Source organism: Mesoplodon mirus (genome assembly GCF_964341445.2).
Source record: "Mesoplodon mirus genome assembly, chromosome: 19".
NCBI classification, from domain to species: domain Eukaryota; kingdom Metazoa; phylum Chordata; class Mammalia; order Artiodactyla; family Ziphiidae; genus Mesoplodon; species Mesoplodon mirus.
The window spans coordinates 26,855,421-26,873,256 of record NC_138995.1 but is presented as its reverse complement, the minus strand read 5'-3'; the positions used below and the strand labels follow the sequence as shown (position 1 = coordinate 26,873,256).

Below are 17,836 nucleotides of genomic sequence, written 5' to 3'. Positions count from 1 at the left end.
GTATGGGAGAGGGTTGCAGGGTATGTGATCAGTTCATGGACATTCTTCTGATTGGTTGATGGTGAGGTAACGGGGTGTCAACATCATCAGCCTTCTGGTTCCAGCTGGTCTGGGGTCTACATGCTTGTGGGCAGCACGCAGTTAACTTCTCCCACCTGGTGGGGGTTTCAGTATCTGCAAAACAGCTCAAAGGATTTGGCTCAGAAGATTATCTATAGCCCTTGAAGAGGAACGGAAGGGCCTTGACTTTGTGTAATGGCTAAACTATTATTATTTTGTCTTGCTTGACTGCTTTCCTTTGTTCCTGAATTTTCTCACTTCTCTGATTAAATTTATTCTTTGGAACTTGGGGAAGCCCTAGGAGGCTAAAGTTTTTCTACAAACAAGAGGTAGGCAGGGGACTTCCCTGGTGGTCCAGTGGCTAAGACTCCACGGTCCCAATGCAGGGGGCCTGGGTTCGATCCCTGGTCAGGGAACTAGATCCCACATGCCGCAACTAAAGATCAACTAAAGATCTCGCGTGCTGCAACTAAGACCCTGCTGCACCTAAGATCGAGTGCAGCCAAATAAATAAATATTAAAAAAAAAAAAGAGGCAGGCAGAGCACATGGTGGGGAGTGGGGGGAAGGGTCTGTCCCAGGAAGGCCCCATAGGGTCCTGCTCCGTTACACAATCAAATTTTGAACATTTTATCATCCCCCAAAGAAACCCTGTGTCCTTTAGCAGCTACCCTCCATTTCTCCTCACTCCTCACAGTAATAGGCAACCATTAATCTACTTCCTGTTTTTATATATTTGCCTCCTCTGGGCCTTTCATGTAAAAGGAATCATACAATAAAAATATGTGGTCTTTTATGACTACACTTTCGTCATAAGTCATGTAAGGTCATGCTCACAGAGCAACCACAGATACGAGCAAATGTTTATTCTGTGTTCTTAGTGGCTTAAATCATTTGATCCATGTGACCCTGGGCAATCTACCACTGTAGTCACAAGTTACCACTATTATGGCTTTGCCAAAGTTGATTAGTTCCAGAATTTCAATCTCACTTCTTTCTCTCTCCAGCCTTTTTAGCAATAAAATGTCTCCTTTCTACTGACTGAGGCAAAAAAAAAAAAAATCTTGTGTGAATCCAACTGGAGGGAGATAATGTGTGTTGGATTAGATGTTAGCCATATGCCTTCATACCTGCTCTCATCATGGTCCTCTTGTTTCAGTGTCCATTTTCATGTCAGATGGGGTCTCTGCAGCTTGCTGAGGATATTACATCTCTCCTCTACTCTGAGTGAATTGACATGATCAAAACAAAGATCTAAAATTCACACAGATAATCAAGTCAGGGGCCACAGAAATTACAGATGATTAAAGGTCTTGACCAGATCCACAGGAACAAAATAGTTTGGATGCTAATTTATGCAGTGTCTATGAAACGACATCTCGGATATGCAAGGAAAATTCTCATTGCCTAACTCCCCTGATTAAACATATTCTCTTGGGGGCTTCCCTGGTGGCTCAGTGGTTAAGAGTCTACCTGCCGATGCAGGGGACACGGGTTCGTGCCCCGGTCCGGGAAGATCCCACATGCCACGGAACGGCTGGGCCCGTGAGCCATGGCCGCTGAGCCTGCACGTCTGGAGCCTGTGCTCTGCAATGGGAGAGGCCACAACAGTGAGAGGCCTGCGTACCACAAAAAAAAAAAAAAAAAAATTATCTTGGCAAACTCCTGTATCTACCATAGAGGCTTTCATGATCTTGTCCTTGATTGGACACAGTCAGTATTTATTAATCGTATCATAAGCAGCCAAATGGCATGTGGGACAGTGCTAGGTGTGATGATGCTCTTCTCCTGATGGGTCTTTCCCCACAATTTTGTCCCCTGAGCCAATCCCTGTGTTCTTTTTCAAACAGGTCACCTGTGTTCTCTGGCACCTCCACGTCATTGTAATGCTATGCACTCCTGCTCTCCTCGACAAAATCTTACTCATCCTTTAAGACCGAGCTCAAGCTCCATCTCTTCTCTGGAATCTTCCCTAATTCCTTCCACTTTGGGTTTTCTCACCATACTTATGGTAGATTGAAAAACAGAGCCACAGTATTTTGTAGCTCTTCCTGTCAAAAGGAAGAGTCTGTTTCCCTATTGCTTGAATCCAAATTGGCCTTATGACATGCTCTGACCAATAGAATGTGGCAGAAATGATGCTATGTGAGTTCCAGAGCCTGGGCCCCTAGATGCCTTAAGACGTCCTCCTTTGCCCTCTTGGAATGCAGCCCTGAGACCACCGAGTAAGGAAGTTCTGTCTCTAGCCTTCCAGAGGGTGAGAGGCTGTGGAGGAGAACCAAGGTGCCCCAGCTGAGGCCATCTGGCCAGTCCATCCCAGTGGAGCTATCAGATGATTATAGCCACAGGAGTGAGCCCAGGCGAGCCAGGAGACATTCCTGTGTCAGTTCAGCCAAGATGCAGAATCATGAGCATATAAATGGTTGTTGTTTTAAGCCACAAAACATTGAGGTGGCTTGTTATGCAGCAATAGATAACATAACGGGCTATTTTCCTTGGTGTTTATAAAGGTCACATATGTGAAGGAGGTCACAGAGAACTGTATTTGGGAAGGAGCATTGTTCTCAGGGGAAAATCTTCTCTTTCTCCTATTTTCTTTATTCAGTTAATTCTCATTCACTATTTAAGTCTCATATTCTCTTTCTCTAGGAATCCTTCTCTGTACTCAGAGACAGGGGCAGGGGCCCCTTGGATGGGCTCCTTTGCACTCTTGTTCTTATTATAGTATAGTATAGTATAGTTAAAACTAGATGCTTTTTTTTTTTTTTTTTTCTGGTCTGTCTTCTCTGTGAAGCCCCTGTGAGGGCAGAGACAAAGCCTACCTGAAACATCACTGTGCGTCTAGAGTTTGTCACAATACATCACGTATATGGAATGATTTTCTGCTTATGGGTTTCACTGGTTCATCAGATATTGATGCCTTTCCCAAGCCACCTATTCCACTGTGGGACAGCATTCGGTGTGACAGTACTCTTCCCTATCATGAGATAAACTCTATCTGTGTGCCTTCTGTTCAGAGGCCTGCATCTGATCACCAGAGCCAGAAAACAAATGCCCTGCATATTTGAGTACAGGTGCTATGTCCCCCTTATTAAATCATTTCTTCCTCAGTTCATGGCAGGAGAAACAGCTGAGGACCCCCGGGGATGTCTGGCCTGGAGCCCCTGACCATCCTGCTCTCTCTTCTCTTATTAACAAAATCCATCCTAAAATGTCATAATAACTTTTGGCATCAAAACCCATTTTTTTTTTTTTTTTTTTTTTGCGGTACGCGGGCCTCTCACTGTTGTGGCCTCTGCCGTTGCGGAGCACAGGCTCTGGACGCGCAGGCTCAGAGGCCATGGCTCACGGGCCCAGCCGCTCCGCAGCATGTGGGATCTTCCCGGACCGGGGCACGAACCTGTGTACCCTGCATTGGCAGGCGGACTCTCAACCACTGCGCCACCAGGGAAGCCCCAAAACCCATTCTTTAGGTTGACAAAACCTATCATAAAATGTCATAACAAGAACTTGGCACCATTGGGAGAGGTCTGACCAAGGCAGAGGAGAGTGTGATAATTACTTTATTCTTTTATTAATATGACTTAAGCCCATATCGATTTGCTGATTATAATGGCCCTGTGGCCAGCAGTAGCATAGAAAAAAGTCTTCTGGGTCAGAGTTACATAACATCTAACCTCAAACTAAGAATGCACAGTTTATTTTATGAACATTTTGAGAAGAAGTGTGGCATTCTTCATAGAACTTAAATTTTATGTGGTGATAAGGCATTTCAGGTGCTATTGTGGTCACAGAAAACTTTTTCTGCAATACCTGTGAGAATTCTTGTTGACTAGAATTCCACATTCCATTCCATTTAACTACAATTTAACTTCCATTCAGCATTTGGCAAAATTCTTTGTTTAATTCTATTGGATTCTATTTGTAAAAAGAAAAAAAACCCAAGTAACACTAAATCTTTTCAGAGAGCCGGATATTCTTGTTTTCTTCCCCCTCCACCCAGTATTGTAGGAAAAGCTCCAATAAAGTAGATAAACACTACAATAAAGTGATAGTAGAAAAAAGGGGGTTTGAAATCAGACAAATTTGGGTTAGGATCTCTCTTCTACCACTAGGTGGTACACGAACATAGAGATGTGACTAAACCACACTGAAAATCAGTTACCTGAAGTGAAAAAAGGGAATGAAGTTACTCCACTGTACCAGGGAGTGCTCATCAGACGTCAGAGATTCCTTAGTTTGTGGTTTCCTGCGGGTCCTGGCTGTGCAGAGTGCAACCCACACCGAGGGTGACCTGGTTGACATTGGGGGCTGGTGCATCCTGACACTGAAATTGTTATTTAATGTGCTGCATCTCCCGTGACGTCTATGTTTAAAATAGAAAGGAAGGAACAGGTGCAAGAGCCCTCTGAACCTTGAGATTTGGTGGGTCAGGGGCCTTTTGTGGGCTTGGACATCTTGGGTGGTGTGTGTGTGTGTGTGTGTGTGTGTGTGTGTGTGTGTGTTTAAAATGGCCACAACTGTATAGAATTGTGACAGGACCTTCTGAGTGAATGAGGGCAGGAGTGTGTGTGTACCCGTGGAGGCGTGGAGAGGACTGCCCCCTACCAGATGTTTTCTGAGCCAGCATCCCTGCCTCCCCCTAAACAGATGGTGAGGCCTCAGGTCCTCTAGGGTTCCTCAAACACGTGTAGTTCCTTGTTGCAGAGACGGGCTAGGCTGGCTGTAACATCTGTGGGCGGATGCTGCCATCTCGTGGTAGCTTCCTAGAATACTCCATGCAGGACGCTGCAAAGTCTGAGCAGTCCCCATTTTACTTTTGGAAGAGAATTAAGCAATTTTACCAGGAAATAATTTTAAAAGATTATAAATTGGAATAAAAATAGCTGTATTCTGGCATAAAATATATGTCATATTTATTTATTTAAGACTATTTTAGAGTAGTTTTAGGTTCACAGCAACATTGAGTAGAAGGTACATTTTCCCATATCACCCCTGCACCCCCACACACATAGCCTCCCCCATGATCAACATCTCCTACCAGAGTGGAACATTTGTTATAATTGATGAACCTACATCGACTCATCAGAATCATCCAGGGTCCATAGTTTACATCAGGGCTCACTCTTAGAGTTGTACATTTTACGGGTTTGGACAAAGGTATAATGACATGTATCCATTATTATGGTATCGTACAGAATACCTTCACTGCCCTAAAAATCCTCTGTGCTCCGCCCGTTCACCCCAAAACTTTACAAAATGCCAAGCCACTTAAGGACATCTACACAAACGCCTATTAACCCTTGAGCTTGGCTTCAAACTGTGTTTACTTAAGGAAAAAATAGATTTTAATAATACAGGCATACCTCAGAGAGATTGCAGATCAGGTTCCAGACCACTGCAGTAAAGCAAATATCGGGAGGACCAGAGTGCTGATGTCTGAGGGTAGCAGAAGATGAAGCTCAAGCAAAAAGCTAATTTGCCCTTCCTTTACATTTTTGTTCAGTTCAGGCCCTTAATGGATTGGATGATGCCCACCCACACTGGGGAGGGCAATCTTCTTTACTCAGTCTACTGATCCAAATGCTAATCTCTCCCGGAAACAGTATCACAGACACACCCAGAAATAATGTTTTATCAGCTATTTTGTCATCCGTTGGGCCAGTCAGATTGACACATAAAATTACCCATTACATAGCACTAATGTGTCCATACCTCTGAACCCTATTCTTCCTGAGGCATAAAATTTAGATAAAAATAACAAGAGGATTTGCAACATCTGTCTAATTTCAACTTAGCTTTGTTTTTCTCCTGAGGCAATGGTAACATGACCAATTATTTGCTTGTCTTCTGGGAAGTGAAGTTGGGAAAATGTACAATAGAGATTAAATATTTCAAAATGTTACTCTGCTACGTTTCTCCTGGTAACTCTTTGTGACGATGGTGACCCGAATATATGTCTACATTGACTTCTGACCACAATTTCAAAATAATTGCCATTACTTTTTCAGAGTGGAGTAGCTGATGGGTCAGAAAAGCAGATGAACGCTGAAAGGTGTGTGTGTGTGTGTGTGTGTGTGTGTTCAGTGGGGGAGGGCCGTTGGGTTCTGTCACAGTTAGGTGGAGAGTGCAGGGAATTTCCTGGCAGTCCAGTGGTTAGGACTCTGTGCTTTCACTGCTGAGGGCCCAGGTTTGATCACTGGTCGGGAAACTAAGATCGCGCAAGCTGTGTGGCCAAAAAGAGAGAGAGAGAGAGAGAGAGAGAGAGAGAGAGAGGGAGAGTGTGTGCAGGCACATAATTTGGTTCCTCTTGGATTTATGAGACTGGGACCAGTGGCAGAGAACCCTGGAAATGAGGATACTGGGATCTTTTTGCCTTGGCTGCTGGCGTCAGAGAGCTTACGGAAGGAAATCCTCATTACCTACCCTCTCACCATCTACAAAGTGACAGTCAAGGCTTATTTACTCGTGGTGTTCAGTTCCCATCTGGAATCGCCCTTCACTCTCCTAGGAAGAGATTCAGCTCTTTTAGAAATGCTAGGCAGGAGACAGGGGCTTTAAAGACAACTTTAGAAGTTCCCCCTACCCCCTTCTAGGTATTCTTCTGCGAATTTTAGAGAATTGAATCTTCTTCATCATATTCTAACAAGGATTCATCTGCTCTCTCTTCTTTCTGCTGACAGCCCCAATGTGGCCAAAAGGTTTTAAACCACTGGGTAGAAATGCAACTGATGTTTGAATATGATTTTGTATCTTGCAACTGTACTGAATTTGTATATTAGTGCTAACAGTTTTTTGGCAGACTCTAGGGTTTCCTTTATATATCATGTCATCAGCAAATAGAGACAGTTTTACTTCTTCCCTTCAATTTGGATGCCTTTTTCCCTTTTCCCTGCCTAATTGCTCTGGCTAGGACTTCCATAACTGTATTGAATAAAAGTGGTGAGAATGGGCACCCTTGTCTTGTTCCTGACCTTACAGGAAAAGTTTTCAGTTTTTCACCATTTAGCATGATGTTAGCTGTCATATGTGGCCTATATTATTGTTATTATTATTATTATTTTTTTGCCGACGTGGCATGCAGGATCTTAGTTCCCCGACCAGGGATCGAACCTGTGCTCCCTGCAGTGGAAACCCAGAGTCTTAACCACTGGACCGCCAGGGAAGTCCTTGGCCTTTATTAGGTTGAGGTATGTTCCTTCCATACTCATTTTGTTGAGAGTTCTTATAATGAATGGATGTTGGATTTTGTCAAATGCTTTTTCTGCACCTAGTGAGGTGATCCTATGATTTTTATCCTTTATTTTGTTAATGTGGTATACCACACTTACTGATTTGCATATATTGAACAATCCTTGCATTCAGGGATAAATCTCACTTGGTCATGGTGTATGATCCTTTTAATGTGTTGTTGAATTTGATTTCCTAGTATTTTGAGGATTTTTGCATCTATGTTCATCAGGGATATTGACCTATAATTTTCTTTTCTTGTAGTTTCTTTGTCTGGCTTTGGTAATGCTGGCCTTGTAAGATGAGTTTCGAAGTGCTCCTTCTCCTTCAATTTTTGGAAGAGTTTGAGAAGGATTGACATTAATTCTTCTTTAAATATTTGGTAGAATTAATCAGTGAAGCCATCAGGTCCTGGACTTTTCTGTGTTGGAAGATTTTTGATTACTGATTCAACCTCCTTACTCATTATTGGTCTGTTCAGATTTCGTTTCTTCATTATTCATTCTTGGTAGGTTATATGTTTCCAGGAATTTATCTACTTCTTCTAGGTTGTCCAATTTGTGGGTGTATAAATGTTCGTGGTAGTCTCTTAAGATCCTTTGCATTTCTATAATATAAGTTGTAATGTCTCTTCTTTCTTTTATAGTTTTGTTTGAGTTGTCTCTCTTTTTTTCTTAGTCTACGTAGAGGTATGTCAACTTTATCTTTTTAAAAAACCAGATCGTAATTTCATTAATATTTTCTATTGTTTTTCTAGTATCTATTTCATGTATTTCCACCCTCATTTTTTTTTTTTTTTTTTTTTTTTTTTTTTGCGGTACGCAGGCCTCTCACTGTTGTGGCCTCTCCCGTTGCGGAGCACAGGCTCCAGACGCGCAGGCTCAGCAGCCACGGCTCACGAGACCAGCCGCTCCGCGGCATGTGGGGTCTTCCCGGACCGGGGCACGAACCCGTGTCCCCTGCATCGGCAGGCAGACTCTCAACCACTGCGCAACCAGGGAAGCCCTCCACCCTCATTTTTATTTTCTTCCTTCTCCTATTTTTAATAATTAATTAATTAATTAATTAATTAGGCTGCTTCCGGTCTTAGTTGCGGCACACGGGGATCTTCCTTGAGGCATGCGGGACCTTTCGTTGCAGCACACGGCCTCTTCATTCTGGTGCGCGGGCTTCTCTCTAGTTGTGGCGTGCGGGTTTTCTCTTCTCTAGTTGTTGAGCGTGGTTTCTTTGCGGGTTTTCTCTTCTCTAGTTGTTGAGCGTGGCTTCTTTAGTTTGCAGCTCGCAGGCTCTCTAGTTGAGGCGGGAGAGCTCAGTAGCTGTTGCCGGTGGGCTTAGTTGCCCCACAGCATGTGAGATCTTTAGTTCCCTGACCAGGGATGGAACCCGCATCCCCTGCATTGAAGGCAGACTCCTTACCACTGGACCACCAGGGAAGTCCCTCCTTCTCCTAACTTTAGGTTTAGTTTGTTCTTCTTTTTCGATTTCCTTGAGGTGTGCAGTTAGGTTGTTTGTGAGATCCTCCCTCCCTCCCTCCTTCCTTTTCTTCTTTCTTCCTTTCTTTTAAATAAGATGACCTTATTTTATTTTTCAAACAATAATTTCAAAGGAGATTTGTGCATGGGTTAGTCATCGAGTTTGATTTGCAAAATAACTTCGAGTCTCAGGCCTCCCCAGACCCTCCCTCTCCTCTGCGCTCAGCCCCACGTCTCGGCTCGATGCACCAGACGTTGAGTCGTGTTGGGTCACCTGTCCATGCAGTTGGACAGTGGATTATCCCTGGGGTCTCGCGGGTCTCTGGCCTGGCACCAGTCAGGTAAGTCCTGACTAAAGCGAGGTGAGCCCTCATCTGGGGAGGCGGGTATCACGGCGCTGGGAGGGTACGGGTCCTGAGTACCTGCTTCTCCAGGCTGCCATTTCCAGGGCGTCGGACACTAGCAGAACCCCTGGGCCCGCCTCCTGCCCTAGACGCCCACCGTGGAGCACATGGCCTATGGCGGCCGGTCCTTCCCTGCAGCTTCCCGGGAGCCCGTGGGCCAGAAGGACGGGCCACGATTGTTTCCTGCGGAGAAGGGCAGGGGACACAGAGCCACGCCTGCACGCTGGGCCTGCGGCCTCTGCAGAGGGGTGCGCACCCCCGAGCCTGCTCTGGGTGCGCCGGTGGTCAGGGGACATTTCTCCACGAGGCCGGTGACTCGCTCTGCGTGCGCGTAGGAGGCAGGCGGGGCAGGGCGGGGGGGTGTCAGGTGAGGCGGCCGCGTGTGCCCCGTGTGTCAGGCTCCGGCCTGCGCCCAGGTTCCGGTGGCCGATCCAGGTCGAGGTCGGTCTTCCAGGCTCCCGCCGGTTGGAGCAGGTGACACGGGGACAGGAGTGGATGCAAAGCAGGCCGAGGTCCGAGCCCTATGAGAAACGCAGGCGCTGGGATGGCCTCAGGAGCAGAGCGTGTATCCTGGTCTGCCCCCTCCTTCCGGGCCGTCCGAGTGGGTCGTTGAGAACAGGAGAGTCAGGCACACGAGGTGCTGAACGCGGTGCTGGCCACGGTCACGATCCCATAAGTGGAACCGATGAGGTGGGGCGGAGAGGAGGCAGAGGAGGGAAGTGTGTCAGGAAAGTCACAAAGGCATAAGGGAAGAAAAGGTGGGTGTGGCGGGAACCGAGGTGGAAGGAGCCCTTCCAGCCGCCTGATAGGAAAGAGGTTCTGAGACGTGCGGAGGACGGCCCACCAGATTGATGGGGACAGCAGCTGCTCCTCAGGCCTGCGGTGCCCAGAGTCCCCACCCACCTCTCAGCTCTGCCACCCAGGCCACAGCCCGGGCCCCTCCGTGAGCTCTGGCGCCACCAGCCACGCGCCCCTTTACCGCCCCCCACCCCGCCCTACACAGTCAGTATCTGTCGCCGCTGGTCTGCGTTGGCTTCGCGGCCCTGAGCCCTGTGGGGGTCCTCGTCGCCAAGCAGAACCCGCCCGTCTTGAAGATCCTGAAGTTCGGGTGGGAAAGTCCCGAGGATGGTCGTCAGCAGGTGCGCGCGCACGGGCTCAGGGATGTGGCGACGCTTCCGGGTCTGGGTGGGGTGAGTCGTGGACGCGGCGCCTTCGCCATGCTCTTCGCTCTTCCCCCGAGAACCCCGGACCTCGTATATTCCGAGGGGCAGCCCTGTTTATGGCGGCCACAGCACCGGGGGCCTGAGGAGCAGAGCCTGGTGACAGTGGACGAGCACCGGCCGCGGCCTCGGCCCCGGCGCCTGGGGCCCTGCTCTCCTGCTGCTGACGCCCTTGCCGGCCTGGCCTCGCTTAGCTGGCCTCGCGGCGACGGCTCTGTGGACGCCTTGTTTCCGCAGCACGGCCGCTGGTGGGACCTACAGTGCTGAGGGATTAGTGCCCCAGGGCCCTGGGGCCTCCAGCCGCCGAGCCCAGGCTTTCTGCCTTCCAGACCCATCCTCGGGGCCCCTTTCTGCTCGTGGACGCTGACCGGGGCCACCCCAGTCCCTTCTGATGTGCTTTCCCGACTGACTCTTGGGGAGGGGAGGCTGTGGTTGAGGTGTCTTTGCTTCTAGAAGCTCTTGGGCTCCAGGCCTTTGCTAAACCACAGGGGCTGGTGGGGCCAGGTTCTGGGGTGGCGGCTTCTGGGAACGGGGGTAGCGGGGCGGGAGACGTTGCGCAGGTCCGGCTTTCTGCTGAAGAGCAGCTCGCAGGCTATCACTTGGCAGAGCCCAGCCAGCTAAGTGGCCTCAGAAAGGGTTCGTTGGGTTTTCAGTGGGCTGACATCATCAGATGGGCTTTTTGGAACAGGTGAGACTCAGAACAGAGGTGAAAATGCATGTGTGGGGTGCAAAGGGCACTGGGGAGACCAGCTGGGCCAGGGAGCCAGGAGAGCGCTCAGCTAGCTCATTGGCGGTCTGCGTGGAGAAGATTGGCAAGCGTCCACTCTAATCGTTTGCTGTCTCTCCCCAGTTTCGGAGGGCTCATCTTCAACAAGACCATATCCAAGCAGCAGTTCAAAGGCATGGACATATTTGCCCCCATCGTATGTGGTAGGTACTGGCAGTCCCGTCACCGGGGCTTCAGGGTGGTGGGGCTGGACAACAGCGACTTCGGAGGTCCGGCCCCGCCACCTGGAGGCAGCTGGGAAGCCGAGCTGTGGTCGGGCTGCTGCAGACACCCTGGGAGAAAGCCCCGCCCGCTGCTCCTCCAGCTCACAGCTGCCCCCACAGGCACCCAGGACCAGAGCTGATCCCACGCCTTGAAGGGTTTAACCCGGGATCTGCTGGCATCTGAGGCTGAATGTGGCTTCAGAACCAGGGTGTTGGCCTCTTGTGGCTTTTCTTGTATTTTAATTTAGATTCATTGATGACACTTAAAACTCAGACATTTACATCTAAAAATCTGGATTCCTGTCTTAAAAAGCAAGGCTGTGACAATACTGGTTCATGTCAGGGTGGGCAGGAATCAGCTGCCACCAGGATGGGACTTTGTCTAGTTTGCCTCAATCCCTTCCATCCTGTGTTGTCTCTTCCCCAACTCTCCACTGGTTCACCTTCTAAGCTTACACCCTGTGGGCATTTGTGGTAAGGACCCCTCCTTTAACCAAAGCTTGGCTTGTGTCCAGTTTCTGGTAAGGCTCTGTAAGTGGGACCGGCCGGTCAGAGAGGAACCAATGTGACAACCCACTGCCCATGCCCTGGCCTTCTGGCCCTGTGTGTCAATGGGCCACCCAGCAGGTCTGCACCCAGGCAGAGTCCAGAGGGCCTTTCCCATCACAAGGGCTGGCCACTGCAGGGAGGACGGCAGCAGCTAGGGCAAGCCCAGGGGGCCACAGGTCTGGAGAGAGTCCCCTGGGGGGTCCCCTGCTCAGCTGTCTGTAGAGGCTGAGTGAGCAATGTGAATGAGTTACACAGGGGGGATGAGCTGAGCGGTGGGGAGCGGTGGGGAGCCAGGTACAGTGCATGGGTGCCCAGCCAGTTGCTGGGAACAGAGGTCCAGAGTTGCTAGTTGTCACAGCACTGTTTGTTGATAAGGCTATGCCATCTGCATTGTCTGTGTGCCTTTGTAAAATAATCAGCTGTTCGTATATATGTAGTTTTTTTTTTCTGGACTTGCTATTTATATTTGCCTGTTTTTATGGCAATGCCATGCTGATATGATTACTCTAGTTTTAAAAAAGCCTTAAAATCAGGTATGTTAGTCCTTCAACTTTGTTCTTCTTTTTCTAAGTTATGTTGGTTATTCTAGGTTCTTTACATTTTCATATGAATTCTAGAGTTACCTTCTCAATTTCTACAAAAATACCTGCTAGGATTTTGTTTGAGATTGCTTTGTATCTACAGATCAGTTTGGAGGAGAATTGACATCTTAACAACATTGAGTCTTCTGACGCATGACCAAGGTATAGCTGTCCATTTATTTAATTCTTCCTTAATTTCTCTCAGCAGTATTTCATTGTTTTCACTATGTGGGTCTTTACCATCTTTTTTTTAAATTTATCCCTAAGTATTTAATTTTTTTTTTTTTTTTTTTTTTTCCGGTACGCGGGCCTCTCACTGTCGTGGCCTCTCCCGTTGCGGAGCACAGGCTCCGGACGCGCAGGCTCAGCGGCCATGGCTCACGGGCCCAGCCGCTCCGCGGCATGTGGGATCTTCCCAGAATGGGGCACGAACCCGTGTCCCCTGCATCGGCAGGCGGACTCTCAACCACTGCGCCACCGGGGAAGCCCCGTATTTAATATTTTTAAATACTGTTTTAAATAATAGTTTTAAAAATTTAATTTCCAATTGTAGATAGCACATACAAATATAATTGATTTTTTAATATTGATTTTGAATCTTTACAACCTTCCTATACTCATCTATTCGTTCTGTAATTTTTTGGTTGAGTTCATCTCTTTTTCCACATAGGTTATCATGTCATCTGTGAATAAAGGTTCACATTTTCCTTCTTCCTTTACAATCTGGATACTGTTTATTTCTTTTCTTGCTTGAATGTACTGTCTAGAACTTCCAGTACAATGTTCAATAGAAGTAATGAAAGTGGAAATCCTTGACTTGTTCTTGATCTTAGGGGGAAAATACATATTTTAAATAAATAATTAATTAATTAATTAATTTTTGGCTGCATTGGGTCTTTGTTGCTGTGCTCGGGCTTTCTCTAGTTGCGGCGAGCAGGGGTTACTCTTCGTTGCGGTGTGTGGGCTTCTCATTGCCGTGGCTTCTCTTGTTGCAGGGCATGGGCTCTAGGTGCACAGGCTTCAGTAGTTGTGGCACATGGGCTCAGTAGTTGTGGCTCCAGGGCTCTAGAGTGCAGGCTCAGTAGTTGTGGCACACGGGCTTAGTTGCTCGACGGCAAGTGGGATCTTCCTGGACGAGGGCTCAAACCTGTGTCCCCTGCATTGGCAGGCGTATTCTTTTTTTTTTCTTTTTTGCGGTACACGGGCCTCTCACTATTGTGGCCTGTCCCGTTGCAGAGCACAGGCTCCAGACGCGCAGGCTCAGTGGCCATGGCTCACAGGCCCAGCAGCTCCGTGGCATGTGGGATCTTCCCAGACCGGGGCACGAAACCGTGTCCTCTGCATCGTCAGGCGGACTCTCAACCACTGCGCCACCAGGGAAGCCCCGGCAGGCGGATTCTTAACCCCTGCGCCACCAGGGAAATCCCAGGGGGAGAGTATTCACGTCTTTCACCATTAAGTATGATGTTAACTGTGGGTGTTTTTTGGATGACTTTTCTCAGATTGGAGAAGTTCTCTTCTATTTCTTGTTTCCTGAGGGTTTTTATCAGGAATGGATGTTGGATTTGGGGAAATGCTTTTACTGTATCTATTAAGATTATCATGTTTTTTTGTCTTTAGTTAGTTAACATAGTAAATTACATTGATTGAATTTTGAATGTTAAACTAACCCTGCATTCCTTGGAAAAATCCCACTTGGTCCTGATATATTATCCATTTAATATATTGTTGGTTTTGATTTGCTAAAATTTTGTTTAGAATTTTTCCATCAATGTTCAAGAGAAATATTGGTCTATTTTTTTTCTTGTAATGTCTTTTTCTGATTTTAGTGTCAGGGTACTGCTGGCCTCAGACTAAGTTGGGAAGTATTCCCTTTTTCTTACTTTTTGGAGGAGTTTGTATTGAATTGGGTTTATTCTTTAAACATTTGGTAGAATGCACTGTGAAGCCATCTGGCCCTGGAGTTTTCTTAATGGTGTGTTTTAAATTATAATTTCAATTCCTTTCCTTGATAGGTATTTTCAGGTTACCTAATTTTTCTTTAATGAGCTTTGGTCATTTGTGTCTTCTAAGGAATTTGTCCATTTCATCTAAGTTTCTGTATTTATTGTTATGAAGTTGTTCATTATATTTGCTTTTTATCCTTTAATAGCTGTAGAAATTTAAATGCTGTAACTCTTGGGACTTCCCTGGTTGCGTAGTGGTTAAGAATCCGCCTGCCAATGAAGGAGACATGGGTTCGAGCCCTGGTCTGGGAAGATCCCACATGCTGTGGAGCAACTAAGCCCGTGTGCCACAACTACTGAGCCTGTGCTCTAGAGCCTGCGAGCCACAGCTACGAAAGCCTGCGTGCCTAGAGCCCGTGCTCCGCAACAAGAGAAGCCACTGCAATGAGTAGCCCCCGCTCACCGCAACTAGAGAAAGCCCACACGCAGCAACGAAGACCCAATGCAGCCAAAAATAAATTTTTTAAAAATGCTGTAACTCTTTCATTCCTGATGTTGGTAATTTGTGTCTTTTCTCTTTTTCTCTTAATCATTATGGCTAGAGTTTTATTAATTTTAACGATCTCAGCGAAACAGCTTTGGCTTCCTTGTTTTTTTCTATTGTCTTTTTGTTTTCTATTTCATTTGTTTCCCCTTTGATCTTTATTATATCATTTCTTCTGCTTAATTTGGGTTTAATTTTATCTTCTTATTCTAGTTTTTAAGGTGGAAGCTGAAGTTATTGATTTGAGACCTTTTTTCTTTTCTAATATAGACAGATAGTCATAAATTTCTCTGTTAATACTGCTTTGGTGCACTCCATAAATTCTGATATTTTAATTTTCGTCCTGTTCAAAACGTTTTTTTTGGTTTTCCTTGCTGCACATGGGCTTTTTCTAGTTATGGCGAGTGGGGGCTACTCTTCGTTGTGGTGCGCGGGCTTCTCATTGCGGTGGCTTCTCTTGTTGCGGAGCACGGGCTCTAGGTGTGCAGGCTCAGTAGTTGTGGCACCCAGGCTTAGTTGCTCTGTGGCATGTGGGATCTTCCCTGATGAGGGCTCGAACCTGTGTCCCCTGCATTGGCAGGCAGATTCTTAACCACAGCGCCACCAGAGAAGCCCAACCCATGGGTTATTTAGATGTGTATTTGGTTTCCAAAATTTGGGGGATTTTTTCAGAGACCTATCTGTTATTGATTTCTAATTTAATTTCTTTGTGGTTAGAGAAAATGCTTTGTATGAGTTGAGTCCTTTTGAAATAATTGAGGTTTGATGTATGACCCAGAATAGGATTTTTCTTAGTAATTGTTCTGTATGCATTTGAGCAGAATGTGTATTCTGACATTGTTAGGTTGAGTGTTTTATAAATGTCACTCAGATCAAGTTGGTTGATAGTTGTTCAAGTCTCCTACCTCCTTGCTGATTTCCTATCCATTTGTCCTGTCAATTATGGAGAGAGAGATGCTGAAATCTCTAACTATGATTGGGGATTTGTCTGTTTTAATGGACCACACTTTGAGTAGCAACTGTTTAAGTATCTCCTGCTTTTTATTTCCCTGGGAATCTTGTTTTGCTCTCCCAGCTTACACCCAGAATGAGGTGCTTTAAAGAACACATTTGACTTTTCCTGTAGGAGCATTCACCACAGTGTTTAATTGTCTAGTAATTTTTCGGTCCCCCCACTAGATCATTATGTCCTAGACCACAGTAACTGGGTTTTGTTGCATTCACATATGAAAGACTCAAGAAGCATTTGATGATGTAAGAAAGATATCTGAGGCTCAGTAAATGCACATGTGGCAGGATTAAAACCAGGAACAAGAATTCAGTGGATTCAGGAAATTGCAGCAAGGAGTGGCAGTGAGAATATAAAGACCCTGGGACTTAACAAAAGTTATTGAGGAGGGCATGACTTTTCACTTGATGAAAAGTAAAGAGTGAAAGCTGCTGAGCACATCTGCCGCTGGGTTTCATTCGCATCTACTCAAATTAGCAAGGTCATATCCTTGATCCTTTTGTTTCCCTTCCTAACCCATTTCCAAAGGATCTATGTAAAATGTTGACCAGCAGATGGGATGTGGGCTTCATTTGAGATCTCATGTGAAATGCCCAGGAATTACAGAGATTACAAGGGTTTACTCTGGATGCTGGGGCCAGGTGGTATGCTTGAGGGTTTCACTTCGTCCACACAACCTGAAGTTGGAAAGTTCATGGGAAAATAAACCATTATGGTTGATGAAGAGAGCTTGGGATCAGAACCTCTGGTGCGCAGTAAGCTCGGGGTCAGAACCTCTGGTGCACAGTAACCTCTGTGTCTGAGGACACAGGCAAGATTCTTAACAGAAAAGAGATGCAAAAACAAGAGGGTTATGGTTCAGGACAAAACCTGAGAAAGAGAAAAAGCTGGAAGAGATAAGTTCTTTTCAGGTCTTTTGATCTGGGGATGGGCCATCAGGCTTAAAGGGACACAGCTAGACTCTGCTAGACAAGGTATAATCTTAAGAGGTGGTACATTTGATATAATTCTGCAGTAGTGACAGAAGGAGGCTCTTTCAGTGCTTAAAGACCCAACTTTCTGGGGCCAACACAGATGGTGAGCAGCAATCACTACATGAATGGGTAGAAAAATGGACAACATCATGGAACATTTTATCTCCCATCTGTTTCCCTCTGCAATTTCAACTTGGTGCAATAAATCCAAGTTTCCCACTTCCTTTCCCCAGGCTACCCAGGTTGCCACTGTCTTAGAAGTTGACAGGCAGCCAGGTTGTTTTGGAAGAGACCTATTTAACCAAGATGTTGAGCATAAAGCTTTCAAAAATGGGGTCCTCCTGCTTATGTTGTCAGATTGTATTAATGTTTTTGTACCCTGGGCTTTGATTCTATATGTCCAGTATCCTCATAAAGAGCTAGGCAATAATTCATTCAATAGCTTTCTGTTCAAACATTATGCCTTAGCCACTCACATACTTAGTTCACTGGTATATTAATCTATGAATTAATTCAAATTTCTGTCTGTTTCGGAGCTGGCAATACAGATATAAATCTGATATGGTCCTTACCCTTAAGGAGCTCATGGTCTAGTAGAAGGGAAAGTAGATAGAAGTTGTTTTAGTTAACTATATAATCATTTATGATTTCCCATAAATCCACGGCTGGCTGTGAGGTTTCTAAGGCTCAGCTGGGCAGTTATTCTGCTTGTCTTGCTTGGGGAGTCTCTCATGCATATGCATTCAGTTGCCTGTTGGGCTTGGCTGGAAGATCCAATATGGCTTCACTCATGTGTCTGGTATTTCAGTGCTCTTCCATATGGCCTTTCTCTTTCCTCGTGGTATCTCATCATCCAGT

General features: G+C 46.2%; 1 long non-coding RNA gene across 1 annotated transcript in view; it reads left to right on the top strand.

The window, feature by feature from the left end:
- The window catches only part of LOC309795238, a 28,971-nt gene extending 16,304 nt beyond the window's left edge, over positions 1-12,667 (top strand). Inside the window, exons 2-3 of the long non-coding RNA XR_014292233.1 lie at positions 11,236-11,315; positions 12,609-12,667. This is a non-coding gene — a long non-coding RNA (uncharacterized lncRNA). The remainder of the gene's footprint in view (positions 1-11,235; positions 11,316-12,608) is intronic.
- Positions 12,668-17,836: the final 5,169 nt, after the last annotated feature.